Below are 21877 nucleotides of genomic sequence, written 5' to 3'. Positions count from 1 at the left end.
GTTTTAAAAACACATGAGAAAAAAAATATATATGTATATAATGTAAATATAAAACAGCAGACAGGCTGATTGAAAGTGTAAATTCACCTTCTGCTAGCAGGAGGCGCTATTTCCCCGGTAATGGCTGTAATCAAAGCAGCTATGTGCTAATGACCGCTACTTCATCAGGCATTATAGGAAAGTTGAAATTAAATTGACATCAAAACTTTTCTGAAGACAATCGGTTTCTTACAAAAAAGATACATTTATATAAAATGACGTGCTGCTTTTTGATTTTGAAACGTGCAGTGCTCATGTTTATTCAACAAAGTCAAAGCATTTTGGAAAATCTATTTGGGCGGTCAGTGTTAATATTGTGGCGGGCCGCCACAAATAAATCAATGTATGGGAAACCCTGGAGTTAAATTCAAAAATGGCAGATGAATAGTAATTAAATAACTGAAGAAAGTCTGGGATACATCACCTGAGAACAGTCTGTTGTTTCACAGAAAGATAAAGTTATGATATTTTGATAAAAAATTGTGAAGATGCATGAATCATTCACAATAAGATTAGTATTATGCATTTACAAAAATAGATTGGGTGAATTTTCATTTTATGCCGACTTTGCATGCAAGACTCCCATCTTCAGTTGCTGTTTACGTTCATTTAAACCAGGTCCTTTTCCCATCTCAACACGGATTTTTCTTCATTTCTATTCAAGTAGCTTTAGTGTTCAGAGGTATTTTTTTTTCTTCATGATAGAACAACAAATATACAGCTTATAGAGGCTGCTGCCCCTTATGCTGCTCAGCCATCTCTAGTAAACTATGTCAGAGCAAGACTGATGTGTATTTGTGTGTGTGTGTGTGTGTGTGTTGGGACAGAGCCGCCCTGCAGCCCTGACATTGTGTGAGCTCTGATAGCGCTGTATGCCGGTGACCACTGATTCATCTGATGGCATCTGCCTCCAACGTGCATACACACATTTTCACGTAGCTGCAGGGTCACAATCCTTGAATGTCAAAGATCTTTTAGCCTCTGTTCCTTCCAAAATATCATGAATAATGTCAGCCTTCACATTGGAGAATGTCCAAAAGTCTAACAACTCGTCCCGACAGTCTCGAATCTATCACACACAGGCGCCAGCTTGACCCATTACATAAATCAGATGGAAAAGAGCAGGGCTGGTCTCCGTCATTGATACAGTATTGTCACAATCCATCAGTGACATCGGAATTTCTGCTACACACTACTTTTTGTGTCTGTCTTTCCTTGGATATCTCATTTACAAAGAGTTTGGAGAATTATTATATGCTGAATTATTGGATTGGCTCATTTTGATTAGAAATGCAGACATTTTGTACCAATGTAAGTAACGGGACATGTGACATAACGACCCAGAATGGGTGCGCCTCTTCTATAAGATTGTTCACTCACTGTTTTTATCAGATTTTTTTAAAGGTTTAATTTGGGTGAATTCATGGATGTGCTTCTCCATACATCACTGTAAAGGCAAAATGAAACAGATGGTCTCCCTCCCTTTCCCTCTTCTGCCATGAATTCGGGAGAAAACGATGCCACCCACAGTATCAATATTCACTGGCCGACGAGAAAGGCGGTCTAATTCTCCATGTTGAGTAAAGGTTTAGGTGTTAGGCGTTTGTGTTTTTCCCTGATGGGTGCTTTTTGTTAGCGAGTGCCTCTCCTCATCCGTCGTGGTTAGAAGAGTTAATGGTCTAAATGCGAGAGAGGAGATAGGAATTCTCCTATTTTCTGCTTCCTACTGTTTTTCCCATTGCCTGGCCCGGGCTGTTAATTTAGGAGAGAACCAGATAAATTAGAGTCATGTGGTCATATGCGATATTTGTTTTTGCTACACAGCTGCAGGTACCCATAAAACGCTCCAAATTTATTTGATTTCGACAGAGGCCTCTTGCTCTAATTTACCAATCTCGTTGTTTCTCTTCGCACAACCAGAGCCGGCTAATTATTTTATCCCCTTAAAAAATAAACGTGTTTCTGAATCTCTTGTGTGGGTAACAGCCTTTGCAAATAGACTGGAGCAGGTTTCTTGATTTTCTCTCTATTGCTGACAATTTTCCTTCTCCTGGTTAACTCCCTGTGAAAGCAATTTGCCCCATACTCAGGAAAGGTAATGAGCAGATGGTACCATTGTAAATGATGATGCGCCCATAATAAAGAGTTGATAAACACAGAATTACAACAGGGTGGTGGGCGCTAAACAGCACGGAGGTCTGCCGAGTGGCCTAGAACGCTCTGCGCTGCCCGTTGGCACCCTGTGGCAGACCTGAAACTTCCAGTCCTTTCTCTGCGTGACGAGTAGTGGCCATGTTGAAATGGACATATCAGGGAAAATGGGATTTTCCTTGTGATTTTTTTGTTTGTTTGTTTGTTTGTTTTTTGCCATTTAAAACAAAAACAAAATAAAAATTTCAGGTTATACTCTAAAGTTAATTTCAAAGACTAACCTTAGCATTTATAAAAACAAATGGACATAACATATGTGATTTTCTTGCAAAGACTAGCCTATTTACTAACTATTTATGGAAACAACCAGGCAAATCATGCAAAATATGATTTTCCTTGTTGTTTTGAGGTGTTCAAGTAAATTTTTAAGAATTGCCTAAGAAATCATGAAAAAGGGGGACTTAACAATCAAGGAAAATCCCATTGATGTCTTTGCAGTTAATTTCAGAGTATAACTTGAACTCTTAAATAATAAATGAATTATTAAATTTATAAGGAATTCAGATAACACTCTAATCTTGAATGCAAAGTCTAACCTAAGCAGTTATGGAAACTAATCAAGTTGCTCTGAAATCAGTGAAATTGTAATGCCAACTGTGCGCATATTACGATATGGTCATACATTTACACACAAACACATATTCAGTATCAATAAATCAACCTCCATTGTTTAAAACAACAACAGGGTAAACTATGCTAAAACAGTGAGTTTATCGAATCAAGCGAGGATATCTACATTAGAGTCTTAAAGGCACAGTAGTACAGCCTCTTTAATTATATGATGAGAGAGTAAACACTAAGGGTGCGTCTCAATCAGCTCCCCAGCTCCGGAGCTCGTGAATTAGTAGATTGTGTACACTAATTCGGTAACTGGTGAGTTTCCTGACTCACTGCACGTTGGGACAGTGATCATTCGAATTCCAGTGACATGACTATTGTACGTACAGCATCAACGGACAACATAGAACATCACCGCTTGAATTAATAAACAACAGACAGGAGTGATCTCTTTTTGATATAATTTTTTATTATCTTTAAAGACATCATTCTGTTACATGTTCTTACAACAATTTCAGCCGAATTTTAATTATAAATAAAATAATTATAAAATGTTAAATAAATTTATTACACAGCTCTGTGAAATACTTGATTCTGATTGGTCAGTTGCGACATTCTGAGGTGTGTTATCCCACTATAACAACCGGTAAATGCTAATAACACAGGCTCATCTGGGTAACAGCAGTCGGCACTGTACTTTTGCTTTGCTTGAACTATTTTTTCTTGGTGGAAGCTTTGCGTTTGTTTAGCTAATAAAATATTTAAATTCGATTCAAAATGGTGTACAATTATTTATGTCATCCTGGTATCGTGGACTCGCTCTCGTTTCATACAAACACAGCTGCTGCCATTTTGCTACAATTGTTTTGTACGCTGTAATGGATTATAAGAGAACTAACAAACTAGTAAGGTTTTTCGTCTTAATTCTGCCTTAATTATTTTTTGTGGTGAAATGTTGTGTTTTGCATTGTTGAATGAAATGTTGAAATGCCTTGTTGATGTCAGAGGTCAGAGGAGAATGGACAGATTGGTTAGAGATGATAGAAAGACAACAATAACTCAAATAACCACTCGTTACAACCAAGGTATGCAGAATACCATCTCTGAACGCACAACACATCGAACCCAGATCGAAGCTGATGGGCTACAGCAGCAGAAGACCACACCGGGTGCCGCTCCTGTCAGCTAAGAACAGGAAACGGAGGCTAAAATTTGCACAGGCTCACCAAAATTGGACAATAGAAGATTGAAAAAACATTGCCTGGTCTGATGAGTCTTGATCTCTGCTTCGACATTCAGATGGTAGGGTCAGAATTTGCCGTGAAGAACATGAAAGTATGGATCCATCCTGCCTTGTCTCAACGGTTCAGGCTGCTGGCGGTGGTTTAATGGTGTGGGGGATATTTTCTTGGCATACTTTGGGCCCCTTAGTACCATATGAGAATTGTTTATACGCCACAGCCTACCTGAGTATTGTTACTGAGCATGTCCATCCCTTTATGACTACAGCATACCCATCTTCGGATGGCTACTTCCAGCAGGATAATGTCACAAAGCTCAAATCATCTCAGACTGGTTTCTTGAACATGACAATGAGTTCACTTTACTCAAATGGCCTCCACAGTCACTAGATTTCAATCCAATAGAGCAACTTTGGGATGTGGCAGAATGGGAGATTCGCATCATGGATGTGCAGCCGACAAATCTGCAGGAACTGCGCGATGCTATCATGTCAATATGGACCAAAATCTCTGAGGAATGTTTCCAACACCTTGTTGAATCTATGCCATGAAGAATTAAGGCAGTTCTGAAGTCAAAAGGAGGTCCAACCCGGTACTAGAAAGGTGTACCTAATACAGTGGCCAGTGAGTGTATAGGTAGCACATAGAAGTGTCCGCGATTATCTAAATAATAGGGCATCTGCCTATTCATATCTTGGTTGTACATGCATTAATGGTCATGTGACATGCACTTTGGGTTGTGTAGTGTGGACAGAGATCATTTCTGAAACGCAGTGAAAATGCCAGTGTAGATGAGGATTGTTTTTATTTTAAAACAGTTTTAAAATGAAAATGCACTAGAGTAAACAGGGCCTAAAATACAACTGTTTTGATATTAGAAACCTCAACTAACATTATAAATTGGGTAAAAAAAGTAAAATATATGGGTATGGTAAAGCTGAGCCGACATTCACAGAGTAGGTGGAATTTGTCGCCCTTCGACAGCTGATGTTTCAGCCACATAAATTGCAGCAGCTTATAAAATGTAGTAATGTTTCATTTTTAGTGAACAGTATGCTATAAACTTCAATGAGACCTGAAATGGCATTATCCTTGGCTGCATCAATCACAGAGATGTTTTGGAGTAGTGTCGAATGATTCAGGGAGCGTGGGAGTTCTCATTAAGCCACTAGTTGTGTCACAACATATGAATTTCAGTGAGTTTGACATGGTATTAACACCTTGGGTATATTTAGATATTTATATAAACAAGAAAATTGGGTATTTACAGTGAACGTAGAAAGTGTAGATGAGCTCACAGCACAGACAGTACAGTGAATGAAGAGTCATCGGAGATGATTAGAAAAATAATGGTAATGTTTTTTGTCAGCCACATAGTCCCTTAGCTGTTTTTGCTGCGGAAGCAAGCGCGACCACGTACTCGTACAAGCTCAGACGTGAGAAACGTCTGTGTGTGGAAGCAAACATCTCTCTTTGAGGTATTTGCAATGTAGTGGAGGAGGGCTGGAGGCTGGAGGGCAGTTGAGTTTCTTTCATGTGCTGCTGCTTGGATCTTATGGCCTGGATCCCAGCTGAAACACTCGACATGTGTGGAGCTAAGTGCCCACTAATTTCCCTTTGGATCTCAGACCATGATGTTGAAGTGTCTGTCTCAGGGTGTGTGTGTGTCCTTCCCTAAGCTCTCTCTTAGCAGGGGATTGCAGCCAGAGCCAATCATTCTGTGTGTCGCCCCTGCACTGTTTGTACATCACTCCGCGGAGGCATTCAGATACCCGTGTACCGTCCTCATTTATTTCTCGATCTATAATTCATGTATTTACTCGTTTGTTTGCCTACAGATATGACATGCTACTTATGTTTTCTGTTTGTAGAGATATATCAGAGATGTCCAAGAGAAAGATCTAAGTTGTTTCAAACGGAAGATGAAAGCGTGTAGAGAGTGATTTTTGCATGAAAGGGTTTAAGACTGACCCAGAAGGCCACAGATCAGTGCATACATTAATGGATGTGTAACTCACTGTCCGGTCCTCATGCATATTACAGTGATCTAGAAGATAGAAGCTAAGCCCCGAGCAGCAAGCAGTGCAACAAGCACTTTGCTGAAGTTTTTGCCAAACTTCCAGTTTTGCTCCTTGCAGACAGCCTTTACAGCAGATGATGCCCAAGTTTTAAAAATTCACAGTGGCCTGTCATGAAGAGATCAGAACTTTGAGGTGCTTACCACTTAAGGTGAAAACTTAAAGGTGTAGTATTTAGTGCTTTCAAAAGTATTTAACATTCCAGCCATATCAGTAGTGTTAAAAATGGTTTTATCTATCTATCTATCTATCTATCTATCTATCTATCTATCTATCTATCTATCTATCTATCTATCTATCTATCTATCTATCTATCTATCTATCTATCTATCTATCTATCTATCTATCTATCTATCTACCTACCTACCTACCTACAGTACCTACCTACCTACCTACCTGTCTGTCTGTCTGTCTGTCTGTCTATCTGTCTGTCTATCTATCTGTCAATGTCTGTCTGTCCGTCCGTTCATCTGTCTGTCCAACAATAATCCACCTAATTTTTAACTTGTGCAAGGCTTTCTATATCAGTTATTTTAGCTATTTACTCATAGCAGTTAATGAATCATACACACATTCACAGGAAATTAGGGTGTAGTACTCGAGTCCGGACTTGAGACATTTTTCTATCGTCTCGGACTTGTCTCGGACTCATTGGTGTTTTCACTCGGACTTGTCTCGGACTTGGTCATTGGACTCGCCAAATGTCCTCGTTGGTCTCGACCAAGTCCAGCAAAATGTGTTTTTCTCCTTCAAAACAAAACCACATTTGCATGTCGCACCTGAAAACGTGTGGAAAACGCTCGGCACACCGCTTTCTCCTTTTTTTCCAAAGCACTCTGTAACCTGCACTATATGCTTGCGTTTTCGTGGCATCTGCCATTGCTAGGCAACCATGACCTGCTCTCCATGAAGACACAGAAGTTTCCGCAAAGAATAAATGGATTTCCAGCACTAAAAATCCCTTGCAGTAGCTCTGCTAATAAATTCATTTAAAAATGGCTATCCTTGTACAGCTATGATAAGCTGTTTCTCCATCTTGGCTTAGCTTTCAGTTTTGTTACGGGAAAGGATGAAGCTGATTCGTTGATTCTTGTCACATGACCAGCGGTGCACTTGCTGCATTCTGAAAAGTTTAGATGTTTCTAATTTAATTTTCTACCTGTTAGATTGTATTTTATTAACGTCTACACCTACCCCAGCCTTAAACTTACCCTATACAATAATGAAATACTAAGTAATGTTGTACAGTATCACAAAAATTACACTGTATTTATGTGCACATGCCCAGTAGAGCCAAACATATCCCTTCTAGCCTTAACCTTAAGCTTTGCGTGTGTGTGCGCTGCGCCAAGGCATGAGTGATTTTAATTGTTGACCACAGACATAATGCCAGCAAACAGCAGCATTATAAAGTAAATAAAATGTAAATAAAGTACATAAAAACTAATTTGACCCTACAGCTCCAAACTCGGTCCTAGAGGGCCGGTGTCCTTTAGAGTTTAGCTCCAAACCCTAATTAAACACACTTGAACCAGCTAATCAAGCTCTTACTAGACACTAGAAACTTCCAGATAGGTGTGTTAAGGCTGAGTTGGAGCTAAACTCTGCAGGGCATTGGCCCTCCAGGATCAACTTTGGAGACCCCTGTCCTACAGAGTTGTTACTTTGCACATGCTTTTTGATCATTACAAATAATAATGTAAAATTATTTTCTTAGAATAGGAGATTTGCTGTCTCTCGCATCACATACATTATCAGTAGTTAAGTATGTGGTCTTGAAGAGGATCCTTTTTTTTTTTCTCTCATTTGAACTCGGTCTTGACTTGGACTCGAAACTTTTGGACTTGGACTTGACTTGGACTCGAACTTCTTTGGACTCGGTCTTGACTCGGTCTCGACTAGTCCTGATCTTGGACTTGTCTTGGACTCGACAAAGCTGGACATGAAAAACTATAAAGCCACAGGCAACAAGTCCATGTCATATCGACCAGTGCAACATCAACAAAAAATGACTTCAGTGCACCTCTAATGAAGTGAGTTTAACTCCTCTTCTTCAACATTAGGTGACTGCTAATATACAATGGTAGTGTTTCGGCAATGTTCAGTCCCAGAAGATCTGCGAGATGCTTTAGAGCAGGGATCTCCAACCCTGCTCCTGGAGAGCTACCGTCCTGCAGACTTCAGTTCCAACCCTGCTCCAACACACCTGCCTGTAATTATCAAGTAGCCCTGAACACCTTGATTAGCTGGTTCAGGTGTGTTTGATTGGGGTTGGAGCTGAAATCTGTAGGACGGTAGCTCTCCAGGAGCAGGGTTTAGAGTGTCTTGGTACCGTGTCAAGATCACACAGATGAATAAAAACAAGACCAATAACATCCGTCCCCGCTGGATTACCGAAGGTCCATTAGCGGAGCTGGCCAGCTGTCAGTCCTTCCCTCTCTCTCCCAGCGAAGCAAATCACTAGGCGAAGTTTAATGCAATTAAAAGTGTGTGGCATCCAGGCCCTTGATTGGGCAGGTAGCCTTGCCGGGGATCTGTAGAGCTGTGAGCCAGAGCCTGGCTACTGACAGTAATTAGCACATGCTAGTCATTAACAAGCATAGATCAGGCAGAGGCTCATGTGGCATGCTGCCATGGGGGTGATACGGATGCGTCAGGTCCCCTCTCTGTCTCTCTCTCTCTCTCTATAACCAGTGTGACCATTGGCTCATCGAAAGTGGTGAAGCCCAGCCGCCGAGCTGCCGGCCCCTCTCGCATGGCTTTCATTACTGAATTTCTGAAATCTGTGTAGATTTATGAAAATGACTTTTAAATGCAGCCAATCTCTTTGAGGGCTGAGGCCCCGGTCGGCCGCGGAGGGGACCCCGCTGTGAGGTTTTAATGAAAGATCATAGTGGCCCTCCAAGACTGTCAGAGAGCCGCACACCCTGAAAAGCCCGAAATAATCTGTTTTACTTTTAATGGCAGCCATTTTATATTCATTAAGATCAAAATGATGTTATTTTTTTTTTTTTTTTTTTTTTTGCAGGCAAATTGCAAAGCTATTCCACTCACAGCTTGAGAAGGCAGAGGCCCCACAGCTTTTTATCTTGCTCATAAGTAACCATGGGCCTAATGTGTCTAATGTGCTTTGATGGTGCTGAGACCTTCACAGGTGGCGGAGGGAGGTAGTCATCAAACTCACAAGTCAAATCAAAATATCCACTTCTCCATCAGCTTGTTGCTCTCGCTCTCTCTTCTACATCTGTCTTCTTTTCTTGCACTCTCTTCTCTCACCGCATTCTTTCTTTGCACTGTCTCCTCTCCTTTTTTGTTTAAATTTTTTCCTCTTGTGTCATCTTGTTTCCTTTTCATTCCCCCTTTCATTTTCATTTCCTTACCTTTCTTTCCTTTACCTTTTTGTTCTTTTCTTTTGTCTCATCTCTTCTCCTTTCCTTGCTTTGCCTTTTTCCTCTTTAGTTATTTTTCCATTTCCTTTTCTATTCCGTGTCTTTTTCTCTCATTTTGTCTCACTTCATCTCATCACCTTTCCATTTTTTGTTGCCTTCTGGTCTTTAGTCTCGCCTTATCTGCTTTTCTTTTTTTGTTTCCTCTCAATTTGTCTGTTTGTCTCATGCCCTTGCAGTTTTTTTGCTTACATTTTCTACTTTCCTTTCCTTTTCCTTTTCCCTTTCTCTTATCTTGTCTCACTTTGTCTTATCTAATTAATTTCTTCTGGTTTTGTTTTGTCCCTTTCATTTCATTTTCTCTTTTGCTCATCTCATCTTACTTGGTCTCATCTCCTGGCTTTCCTTTTTCTTTTTTGTTTCCTTTCCTCTCGTCTCACTTTGTCTCATCTCCTCTCAACTTCCTTTCCTTTCCTTTCCTTTCCGTTCCGTTCCGTTCCTTTCCTTTCCTTTCCTTTCCTTTCCTTTCCTTTCCTTTCCTTTCCTTTCCTTTCCTTTCCTTCCCTTCCCTTCCCTTCCCTTCCCTTCCCTTCCCTTCCCTTCCCTTCCCTTCCCTTCCCTTCCCTTCCCCTTCCTTCCCTTCCCTTCCCTTCCCTTCCCTTGCCTTGCCTTGCCTTGCCTTGCCTTGCCTTGCCTCATTTTGCTTCAACTCTGCTCCTCATTTTTACTTTTCTATGCATTACTTTGCTTTTCTCTTCATTTCCTCTAGCCTACTTTCATTCCTTCCTGCTTTTCTCCACTCCTGTCCTCTCTCATGTCTTTCTCTCAACATCCTTCCAGGAGTTCATGCTCCATTTTTGCAGGTGCAAGAAGGTATGATGATTGACTCTGACACATCTTTGTATAGTCACATCAAACAGCCACCACTGCCGAACCGAGGATCTATATTTACCCATCAGCCTCCTTGTTATGGTAATTAGAAACATTCCTTCACTGGCACCCATTACATCCTAAATTAGCAATGACTTTAGACAATTTCCATGACAACTCGCTTACACTGGTTTGTTTAAGTGTGATTGTAATGATGATTTTTCTCTGGTGTGGTGTTGGCTATTGCATGTATGGTCACTACAGTGTGTTCTTGGTTAAAGTTATTAATTCACCCTATCAGAAGAGGTCATGCTTCTTGTTTCTGCTGAACACATTTATATTATCCTTAGTGAAAGCCATCAATGCTGTTTGGATACTCTTGTGTTATTTCTCTAACTTTTAAATACACTGTGTAATCCAATGTTGTCACTGACAAAAAGCACAATAAATATTTTAAAGTTTTGAAGTGTGGTCTTTAGCACTCAAAAGCATGTGTTAAGTTACACTCACAGGAGCCTCCGTCCTGCACACTTGAGTTTCTCCCATTGGCCAGCAGAAGGCACAATTGTAGCATACCCAGATTTAAGAGGTGCACCCCTACACCCAAGTCCAACCCCACCTTCTCAGCTTGAGGGTACCGAGTCCGGCCAGTGACCAGACATGCTGGCTTCAAGCCCACTTCACAGTCCCAGTGGCTGCTGGGGAAATCCAGTTTGATTTCATGCCCTTATGTTAGGAGAAGGAAGCAAAGAGCTTCTATGTGCAAGCTACCTCCAAACTTGAGTTTCTGTGAATGTGTGTGTGTGTCTGGCATGGATAAGGGAATCTGATAACCTTCCTTCATTCTGTGGGTCTTAGGGGTGAGGTGAGTGTGTCGGGCCCTGCCAAGGCGCTGTTTAATGGGCCTCTGAAAACACTCAAAAGGCAGACACAAATGTGTGTATGGGCAGAGGGCCAGCGCAAGCTCAGACGGGGGGCGCAGTGCTTTCAAATGGGGGAAGGTTGTGAAGGAATGCTTAAGGATAAAACTGTTTGAAGGAGGAAGGTACGAAACAAGAGCAAACGGAAGGACATCAGGAGAAACAGAAAACGAGGAACTGAGCGAGTCAATGGGCAGACAGTAGCAATAGAGAGATGGAGGAGGAAAGAAAGAAAGATCAAAGTGAAAGCACAGAGAGATTAGGAGAAAAAAAACGAGCGTCTGTGTGGGAGCTGTTCTCCGTTTGAATACATGAGCAGAACACTTTCCCACCTGTCCAAATTTAGGTGAATAGTGAAGTAATTGGAGACAGATGTAATCAATTCGGGTCTCACATACTTCTGATTAAAAAAAAATACCATTTCAACCTAATAGTGTCTGTAATTTGACGAATAAATGGCAGTGGGTAAAAATGTATAGCATTAGCGGTGGCGCCAGTGTTACATGAGCTTTGAAGGGACACATTCCCTCCCCAACAAATGTTGTGGGTATAAAATTATGTTTTAGCCAACCTTGAAGTTGTTTCTGCCATTGTCAAGTAAATTGAAAAATTTCCTGTTCATAAATAATTCTGACTGTCAAAACAAAACAAAACAAAACAAAAAAATGTATTTTGTTCATTAGTTTAATGAATTAAATATATAGCCAATATTTTTGTCCAGCTGAAATATTCAGGTGTATTTTTATTTTTTATTTTTTTTTACTTCAGTTTTAATGGCTTAACGTGTGGAATATTCCACAAAGTGCCTTTTTTTCTGTTCTGAAAAAAAAAAAAAAAACTTTAGGCATCCTATAAATCAGCTTTGCCATTACATGAATACATAACATTTGAAAATATATTAAAATAGAAATGTAAACAATATTACTGTCTTTACTGTATTTTTCATGAAAAAAAAAAAAACACTGAGCATAAGCAACTTCTTTTTATGTTTTACAGATCCCAAAATTATTTATTTATATCGCTTTTTTGTGTTTTTGTTTCTTTAAGTATATCTTTTTCTTGGATTTCAGGTTCCATTAGTTCTCCTAGTTTAATGCATTTCAGAAACAAGAGCTGTACTATAAAATCATAAAGCACATGCAAAAACTAAGCCAGCTTTATCAATGCATGCAAAAGGTTCTCCATTACAGCCATATACAGTGCGTAAACCAAAGGAGCAGGAGAACAGCTGAAATTAAAAAATGAGCCCAGACCTAAACAAAACGTAATATCTGTTTTGATATGGAAATACTGAGACATTCGCATCCTCAGATTAAATATTAATAAAGTGCTGTTTTTTACATGTCCATAATATGCATTATGTATTCCTTTTCTTCCATTCAGATCGGGAAGAGTTAGAGAAAGTGAGAAAAAAAAAAAAATTAAATTAAAAATGGTTGGATCAACTCTCCTCTCACTCTGACACCAAAGCGAGATGTGAGGTATAATAAGGCAGCTTTAATTATGAGCGGATGATTGTCAGAGAGCACCTTTCCTTTTGTCTCACTTGTCTCACTTCCTATCTTGATAATAAGACAAAAGCAGGCAAAGTGTAAGCAAACAGCAAATAGACGAGCACACACATACAAAATCGCTATTCACGAAGATGTATGAAAAACAACAACCCCTTGTATATTATCTGAGCCTGTGTGTGTGTGTTTGTGTGGATAATGCAGCAGTGTTTTGACAATGGCTGTAAAGTGGAGCAAGTGTCGGGCCCTTGTGTGCAGGTCATCACTCCTAATGCAGAGCGTGTCATCAGTTCCCGGGACAACAGCAGAAATGATGTGGCCGATACATATGAAACAGGCATCATGCATAAACATGGAGTCCCATAGTGGGAGGGAGGGGGAAGAGAGAGGGACGACGGTGGCAGGGCCGGGGGGTGAGGTGACGTTGCCACGGGGATATTGCTTCTCAGGGTCTTAGCTTAGATGGCTCTTCAACCCTGTTTATTATTCATGAGCTTTGGGGTGGTGTAATAAGCCACACCTCAACTGGGCAGCTGCGGCAGGTCTGCGCTAAGTGATGGATCGTGACAGCGCTGACGGAGAATATATCACCATTAAGATCAAATGCACATCTCTAGCATACTTCAGAGCAACATGCGCGCGCACACACACACACACACAAAATACTGGACCGCTGCTATCTGACTCCATCAGTGCCATCAAAAAAAATAATAATAATAATAAAAAAATAATAATAATAATTAAAAAAAAAACATATTGAAGAAGGTCACAAATAAACCTAACTTCTGCCTCATACTGTACTTTTGTGTGAGAGGCTGTATTCACATTAAAGAGGGTCGTATGACCAACATCCTGAAGTGTAATTAAGCAATAATCCTATAAGCAAAAGTGTTGTTGTTCAGGTAATCACAGTCATGCTGATATTCAGAACAACAGCATCATATTGCTTTTTACAACAGTTCAAAAGACAAAAAGTTAGTACTGGGAAACTATTTTAGCCGCAGTATTGTAAGTTAATTAGACTATTTTTGCTATGTCAACAACAATTATGTCACTGGAGTTGTGATTCGTTCCTCAGTGAATTAGTGTTGAGTGAATTGATTTGGTTGACTTAACGACTCAATGATTCCGTTAAAGACAGTCACTTGTTTCTTTCCTCAGAAAATCTGTGTTTTTGAATGATTCAATTTGGCTGAGTGAATGAATCAATGATTCACTCAAAGATAGTCACTGCATCCGAAATCGTATACTGAGTACTATGTTTGCTGAAGAACTTATTTCTAATTATAATCCAGACATACTCTTCAATTTGACATTGTTGACCTACAGAGTAGCTGGATTTAGTTCTTGCTTCATTGTTGTTATACTGTGAATTTGTACATACTCATTTGGTGAACTGTTTTTTCACATGCTATAATAGGAAAGTAGGCGCATTCTGACACATTGACTCACTACTTTGATTCTTGAGTGAATCAGTCTTTTTAACAAATTGATTTGGTTGAGTGAATAAATCATTGATTCATAAATAGAGGTAGTCACTCCTGAATAAATCAGTATTTTTGCAAAAAAAGTAAATGATTTAGTTTATATCCACACTCTTTGAACGTCATTCAGACAATCAAATTTGAAGTCTAACTATTGGCTAACAAAATAAATAAATAAATAAATAAATAATAATAATAATAATAATAACAAATTAAAATAATAATATTAATGTCAACTATACATTGTAAACGACTAAATTATGCTTTGAGTTAAATGAAATCTCTACCAAATGACACATTTCTACCATTGCACTCTATATGTGTTCATACCGCCCAGTCCTAATTTACATATAAAGCTAATTCAGTTCAGTGATATCATTAACCTCTAATATAGATAACAGTGCTGCAGGTACAATATAATATTACCATTACCAGCCAGCTAACAGAGGCTTTGCTAAGCTGAGCTTTGCGTTAAACATTGATTTGTCCCAAGGTGCCGCTGAGAAGTGTGTAGAGCTCCTTAGTCACTTGAACTCGGGTTCTCAGTGATCACACTTCTGTGGATCTGTAGATGTTTGTAATGTTGTACCGTAGTACCGGCCACTTTCAAGTGTTTAGTGTTATGGTGGGGAATTGAGCCACGGCTCAGGCTGTACAAACCCCTCACTCTTGTAAGCTTGTATTAATGCTGTAAATAAAAGCACATATATTGGTTTCTTTTGCTGCCTCGGTGCCTGAAGGAGAAAGTGGCAGCTTTTTTCTCCTCTCGGTTTCTCTCTTCAGTGGACTCTGCTTTATAAAGGCACCGTTATTGACCTCCCATCCTTTGAGAGCCACGCGTTACAGTGCAGGTGAGGAGGATGAGGATACTGCCCCTTTAATTCATCAAAAGCAGAGATGTGTGGAAGGGGGTGTCGAGGAAGAAAAAAACAGCCCTAGCCAGTGTCTACAAGCTGCATTCCAAAGGGAGATGTTTTCAATTCACTCATTATAAAAAGGTCATTCAGGGTCAAGTTCAATGCCAGGGAAAAGAAGTGCTCGCTGTGCGGAGCACCACCCACACAGTGTGCACCCGCTGGAGAGAGAATTACTGGAACTACGTAACTTAATTTTTTGGCAAAATATAAGAAAATTAACCCTGCATGCTATTTACATTCAGGAAAAAAGAAAAAAAAGGTGAAATGGAGGGGGAGAGAAAGAGGTGGGCATTAGCGATTTGGCGGTGGAGGAGAGGAAGGTGATATGAAACCATAACAAAGTAAACATGCTCTCCAGAAGAGCCTCTCCGTAATGATGTTATTAGTATGCATGTGGCCAAGCCCAAATGTAGCCTATATAACAGTTCATGCCCACTTTCACCCACCACATTTTTTTCATTCCCCCCTTCTCCCTCCAATAATGGCTTTAGACTCTATTCAGAGCGAGGGACACTCGCAGAGCATGGGCAGCAAAAGGACGGGATTGGGAGATAATGCACATCGGCAAATAGAACATGACCGCCGTGTCCAGCGTCAACGCTGCCCATTGTCTGCTCTGAGAACGGATGATAGCGACTGGGGAGGACAACAAAGCTGGGCCACAATGGACTGAGCGTATTAAGACTGCGCCCAGACCACTGTCTAGCTGCACGGAATGAGCGAGAGGGAAAAGAGATGTGGAAAGGAATACGTAATAAATGAAATTAGGTTCTGGCCAGTTTTGCATTGGCCGTCCGTCATGAATACCTTCGGTTTAGGATGTGCAAGCTATTGAGGTGCATCTGAAAGAATGGTGGAATGGTGAGGGCAGGGGCTTACGGTTCATTTGCATATGCATGTTTTTCTGCATGAAAGGGGGCAGGGCGTAGAGGGGGGGACTGATGCGAGGAGAGAGAAAGAGGCCATCTTCGGTCCAGCAATATTGTCGGCACAAGGACAGCAAACATTTTTGGCTTTTGAATACACCGTTTCATGAGTATCATTGATGAGAATGTGATAAAAGGTGCACTATATGAGATTTGTTTGTTTTGTTTGTTTGTTTTTTTTTGGGGGGGTAAGGGGTGTTTATTGAGCGAGTACATTAAATGCATATGATAAGCTTACAATAATGATTTATATATCGGAGCGGTCAGGTTGGATTTGACAGGAAATTTCAGGTTAACAACATCATTTATGTCATGTCTCTAAACACTTTCTTTCTTTCTGTAGTGCAGTCTTAAAGAAATAGTTCACCCCAAAATGGAAATTTGCTAAAAATTGACTCACTCTCCAGCCATCCACAATGTAGATTTTTATTTGTTTCTTCATCGAAACAAATTTATCTACATCTCAGGATGACCTGAGGGTAACAGAATTTTCGGCAATTTTTAATTTAAAAGTACTGCATGATGATTTTTGTTTGAACACATTTGAGGCTATAAGCTCTCTTTAAATGTTACCCTACATTAAATAAAACTAGAGGAAAAAAAAAGATCACACTTTCATACCAGTTCAGTTCCACCAGGACAATGTGTAAGATGTGTAAAAGCAGTGAAAGTGAGAGCGTGTTAGACTGAATGAATGAGAGGGTGAGAGATCTTTGAACCTCTATGCCTGGGAATAGTCTTCTTCCAAGTTTGATTAATTATTGTAATCTCAGCAAAACTTATTTTTTGAAAGTCAAAGGCTGACATTTTAGTGGCATTCATTTGTAATGCTGTACTCAAAACACGCAGGTCACCAGGTAATTAGCACTTCTAATTGCAAAAACTCCACAGCACATGTATGTATGCAAAAATACCATCTGGAAGATGTCCGCTGAGAAGTTTACTCATTATTTATCTTCTTTCTTGAAGAATATGTCATATATTCATATGATTTAATCTTTGAACTTTACCTGTTATCTTTCATTGTTAATTAAAGCATAGGTTGATGAACATTTAGATGGCTAAATGACAAAGCATGTGGGTAGAGCACACGTTCTGTTTTAGAGTGCTAAATATGTACTCAATGTTCTCAAATGTTGAAAACCAGATTGGGTAACTAAAAAGATTCCTTTAAATTTTCAGGATTTTACATAAGAGTTACTCTTTTTTAATCCAAGTTTTTATACACATTTTTACACAAAAATCTGCTTCAAATCAATGCCATTCTTCTGAACTTTCTATTCATCAGAGAATCTTGAAAGAAGTGTATCATGGTTTCCACAAAAATTGTAAGCAGTGCTAACTGTTCTCTACACTGGTATTAATAAGAAATGTTTCTTGAGCCCCAAAATAGAATGCTATTAGAATAATCTCAACAGTTTAATAGAATGATAAATTACATTAAAAAAATATATATATTAAATTGAAGAACAGTTGAATAAAATTTAAATAACATTTCACAATATTATTGTTCTTACCATATTTTGGTAAAAAAAAAAAAAAAAAAGAAAGAAACTTTTTATAACTTTTGACCCAAAACAGTATTGTAAGTCAGTGAGATTTTAAAGTTTTATGAATCATATTTATTTATTTTCTTTAGCCTTAGTATAGCCTTTAGTCTTTCTTTAGTTTACCGATAGTATCATTCCTGTAAGAGTGTGACAATTTGAAAGTCAAACCTGAGTATTCATAAGCACAAACTTTCATGTTACTGTATGTCTGTACTTGTATTTGACAAAGTTCATCGCCTCCAATAAATTGCAGCCAGGCCTGTGAGGATGTTGAGTCAGCAAATGTTCCTCTTCATCATTTTGATGAAACATCACTGGTGCTGAGAGATGTTGGGGTTTGTGATGGTCTCAGTGGGGTAACGATTGCACCACGCGTCCTGATTCAGCTACACGCAGAGATGTTGTGTGCCATTGTTATTCATCTCATTTCATACTTAATGGTCAGATTTTCCATTAGGCATGCAATCATCCCGTTTGTGGAATATTGTGACTTTTGCAGAGTTTCTAGAGGGAAATGAGTGGTTTTGATTTATTTGCTCATTTCTCCAGACACGGACTTCTCCAAGTCAGCGTGGCAGGGAGAGCATCTTCTGCTCTCAGCCGTACCCGGGATAAAAAGCCATGAATCTCAAGCTGAGTTGGCCAAAGTCAACTGGTTAAATCTGTTAGTCTTGGCAGCGACATGATTGAGGAGAGCCATAAATTCAGCAGTAGCCTTTACTGTCAGCAGCCTCTTGGGACGTGCGGTCGTGTGGATCATCCCCTCGGTGAAAGAGCCTCGGCGTGTCCATGACGTTGACCTCTCCTGACCCCGCCACCGTTAAAAACTCCATCTGTCTCCTGTCCAGATTTCTAACACCTCTTTCTGGCCTGAACACATGGAACTTACCAGCCTTAAGACGACTTCTTGTTCTCTCCAGAAAAGAATTCCTCTCAGAAATCAGCCTTTTGGAATCCGGCCCCTCAGAGGGAAGTCTTCCGCAGTTAAGACCTCCACAGCTCAGTCTGTTTGAACTAAGCCTTTGAGGACTTAGCCTTTCTGTGGGCTAGTGAAGGCCAGAGCTGAAAGGAGAAGAAAGAAAAGGAAAAATACGTGAAATAGAGGGAGGCAGAAAGAGGGCACGGCTTGTGATTCAGCGTTCAACTCTTTGCAGCAACATTCTGTGTGCCGCTGCTCAAGGTAGCCACCAGCGCTGGTTCATCAAATGTCACTCCACTTTGCTTTCTGTTTTGTATACAGCATCTGACTTTGAATTAAACATAAATGTTTTTGGACAAAAGACATTTCTCATGATGAAAAACTAGTAGGTTAAGCTTCTGGGGTAATTTGGTGTTGTTAATGTTGTTGTTTTTTTCTAGTATTTTTTTAGTCAGTATAGAATATTTGATTAAGTGTGCCTTGACCTACTACAGCTTAATAGTTTAATTCATACCAGACACCCAAATTAACCAGGGTTCAGGGCAAATAATAATAATAATACATTTTCTGTTTTTGTTTTGTATAATCTGTTCTCTAACAGTGGATTAATTTGGAAATATTCCATTCAATGTAAATCTAATTTTGAGTTTAGTAGAAGATCCACAGTCTAGCTGTCTTTAGTAGTAAAGTTACAGACTGACCTTGTGACTGAATTCAAAGAACATTTCAAGGCTATAGATTTGTAGTGTTGCAGGAAAGTAGAGTAGATGGTATATAAGTGAAGATGGTATATAGTGGTGTAGATGGTATATTATTGTGTGTAATGATTTTTCACTTAAATATATAGATTTATTAAAAAACAGACACCCTAGATTTGTGGTTCTCAACCAGGGGGGCCAGGGCCCACTAGGGGGCATCAGCAAAATTTCATGGGGGCTAAGACAAAGCAATAAAAATAAGATAAAACAACTAAAAATCAATAAAACTTATGTCTAGACATGATTACTAGACATTTAATTTAATACATTATTATAATTCCATGGACATTTTTATACATTTTATGATTCTTTTTTTCATCTTTTTATATTTATGCCAAGCTCAAAAATATTTTACTAGTTATAAATCAGTAAAATATTTTAAATACTTAACACTAATTCTTATCCAGTTACTCAGAAAATAACTTGAAAAGTCAAGGAACCTTTGAATGTTGTAAACAGTAGGGGACTTTTTAGTCATACAGCGTGATGATATATTATGTTGCCAATATCTAGACAAAAAAACTTGAACTGAATTTAATCTAGAGAGGTTTTATTATTATTATTATTATTATTATTATTATTATTATTATTATTATTATTATTATTATTATTATTTTCAGTCTATTTTTTTAAAATGATACTGATTCATACAGTCGAAAAGATTCCTCAACTTTTTTTTTTTTTTTTTTTTCCAAAATCCTCATAACTTTAAAAACCTTTACATTCTGCTGTATGTATTATAATAAAAAGTAGAAACTTTTCATAATATGCTTACAGTAATACCAGCAGTGGTTCTCTGTACTTTTGCTTTCTGTCTGAGTGTGATGACATGGCACTGAGTGTATTGTGTCTTCGTCGTGCTTTGTAATTTCGAGGCTAGTGTATTGTCCTGAAGCTCTGCTGACTGCATTGAATTTGTTCTTCTGAAGGTGGTATGTCATTTTTCTGTGTCGGTATTGCAGTGGTGCACTTTTGTAGAGTGTGAAGCCTCTGGTTTAGAGCGGATTCTATTGTTTATTATTAAGTGGTGCTGGACTGTGGTTTAGTACAAGTGAATAGATGTACTCTTTGTTCCTGGTGAACTGCCTCCTTAGCTGACATTTTAAGGCATCACATGCACATTTCTGATGTGAATGCTGTAGCAAAATATAGGCAAAGTTATTATGTTAAATTGAATGGTGTCTTGATTTTGCCATAAATGTAATACTCTTCAACAAGATTCTCTTAATTTTTCAAAATTCTTAAAAGTTTAAAAACTCACATTCTTCTGTATTTAAGAAAAAAATTAAAATTTTCCTTACAGTAATGCCAGCCATGGTTCTCTCTTTTTTTTTTTTTTTTTTTTTTGCTTTCTGCCTGACATTGATGAATACATCAACAATTGTTGATTGTTAATCTACACTCTTGTGCTTAATAAGGCTGCAATCATTTTATAAAACAAAATGCAATGCAATGCAAAAAAACAAACAACAAAAAAAACAGTAATATTATGAAATATTGTTACAAATAAAAAAAAATATCTGTGGCCATTTTTATATATTTTAAGATACAATTTATTCCTGTGATCTGCTGCATTTACAGCAGCCATAACTCCAGTCATCAGTGTCACATGACCCCTCAGAAAACATTTTAATTATTATCCATGTTGAAAAGCCATGCTGCTTATTATTGTTGTGAAAACTATTATACTTTGATCAACGGAAAGTTTTCAAGAACAGCATTTATTTGAAAAATACATCTTTATAAACATTATAAATGTCTGTCCTGTCACTTTAATTTTATAATTTCAATGTATCAAGTATTTGAACAGTATAGTGTACATAGCAATGGAAGTATCGCATTATAGGAAGTCATGCCTGTAATATTGTAACTCCGTTTGTCATGATCACAGGTGTTTGTCCACATTTCGTTTTTATCAATGTCCATATGACAAAGCTGGGGTACTTGGAACACACATGGCAGTGGACACAAGCATTTGGACAGCTTCCAACATGTTTGACATCAAATGAGCCATTATCACAGCACAGTCCATCTCTCACAGACAACAGAGTGTATCCAGTATAATATATGAACTGCAAGAGACCCCAGTCTTTATGCTTCAAATGTTTTGACACAACCCTTTCACTTTTTCTCTGTTCTCTGTTCAGTACAGAAGCTCTAGTGGTGTTGGTTGTGTTCTGGAAGACCTGAGGGACACAACGGCTACCATGCACATCTGCATCCTGTATGTGGCTGAGGGGGGTGAGTTAACACACAGACACAGCCAGACCCTTTAACTGCAGTGACGGTCACTGCCATGGGACTATGTGCGTGCAGGGTGAAGCCTGGGTCAGGAACTGTTTCCTGCTCTGGGTCTCACTCTCGTCTCTCAGACAGCTAGGCAGTCCATGCACAACTGGCTATTTGCTTACATGCTAAGCTTGACAACATATAGGCCCTACATGACACTTTTGTGAGTCTGGCTGCATATTTAGAAAAAAAAGATCAGTTTTTGTAGGTTTTCTTTTCA

General features: G+C 38.9%; 1 long non-coding RNA gene across 21 annotated transcripts in view; it reads left to right on the top strand.

Moving 5' to 3' along the window:
* LOC109065015 overlaps positions 1–21877 on the top strand; it is a 358164-nt gene that overhangs the window by 127994 nt on the left and 208293 nt on the right. For 16 of the 21 annotated variants that reach the window (XR_006156269.1, XR_006156261.1, XR_006156263.1 and 13 more), the window contains one exon: positions 21521–21609. This is a non-coding gene — a long non-coding RNA (uncharacterized LOC109065015). Of the gene's footprint in view, positions 1–21515; positions 21610–21877 lie in introns of all 21 variants that reach the window. The other 5 variants (XR_006156265.1, XR_006156259.1, XR_006156276.1 and 2 more) reach the window with 1 other exon arrangement.

The sequence above is a fragment of the Cyprinus carpio genome, chromosome B13 (assembly GCF_018340385.1).
Source record: "Cyprinus carpio isolate SPL01 chromosome B13, ASM1834038v1, whole genome shotgun sequence".
Lineage (NCBI taxonomy): Eukaryota > Metazoa > Chordata > Actinopteri > Cypriniformes > Cyprinidae > Cyprinus > Cyprinus carpio.
The sequence above is the reverse complement of the archived record's forward strand: the minus strand, read 5'-3'. Positions and strand labels throughout refer to the sequence as shown.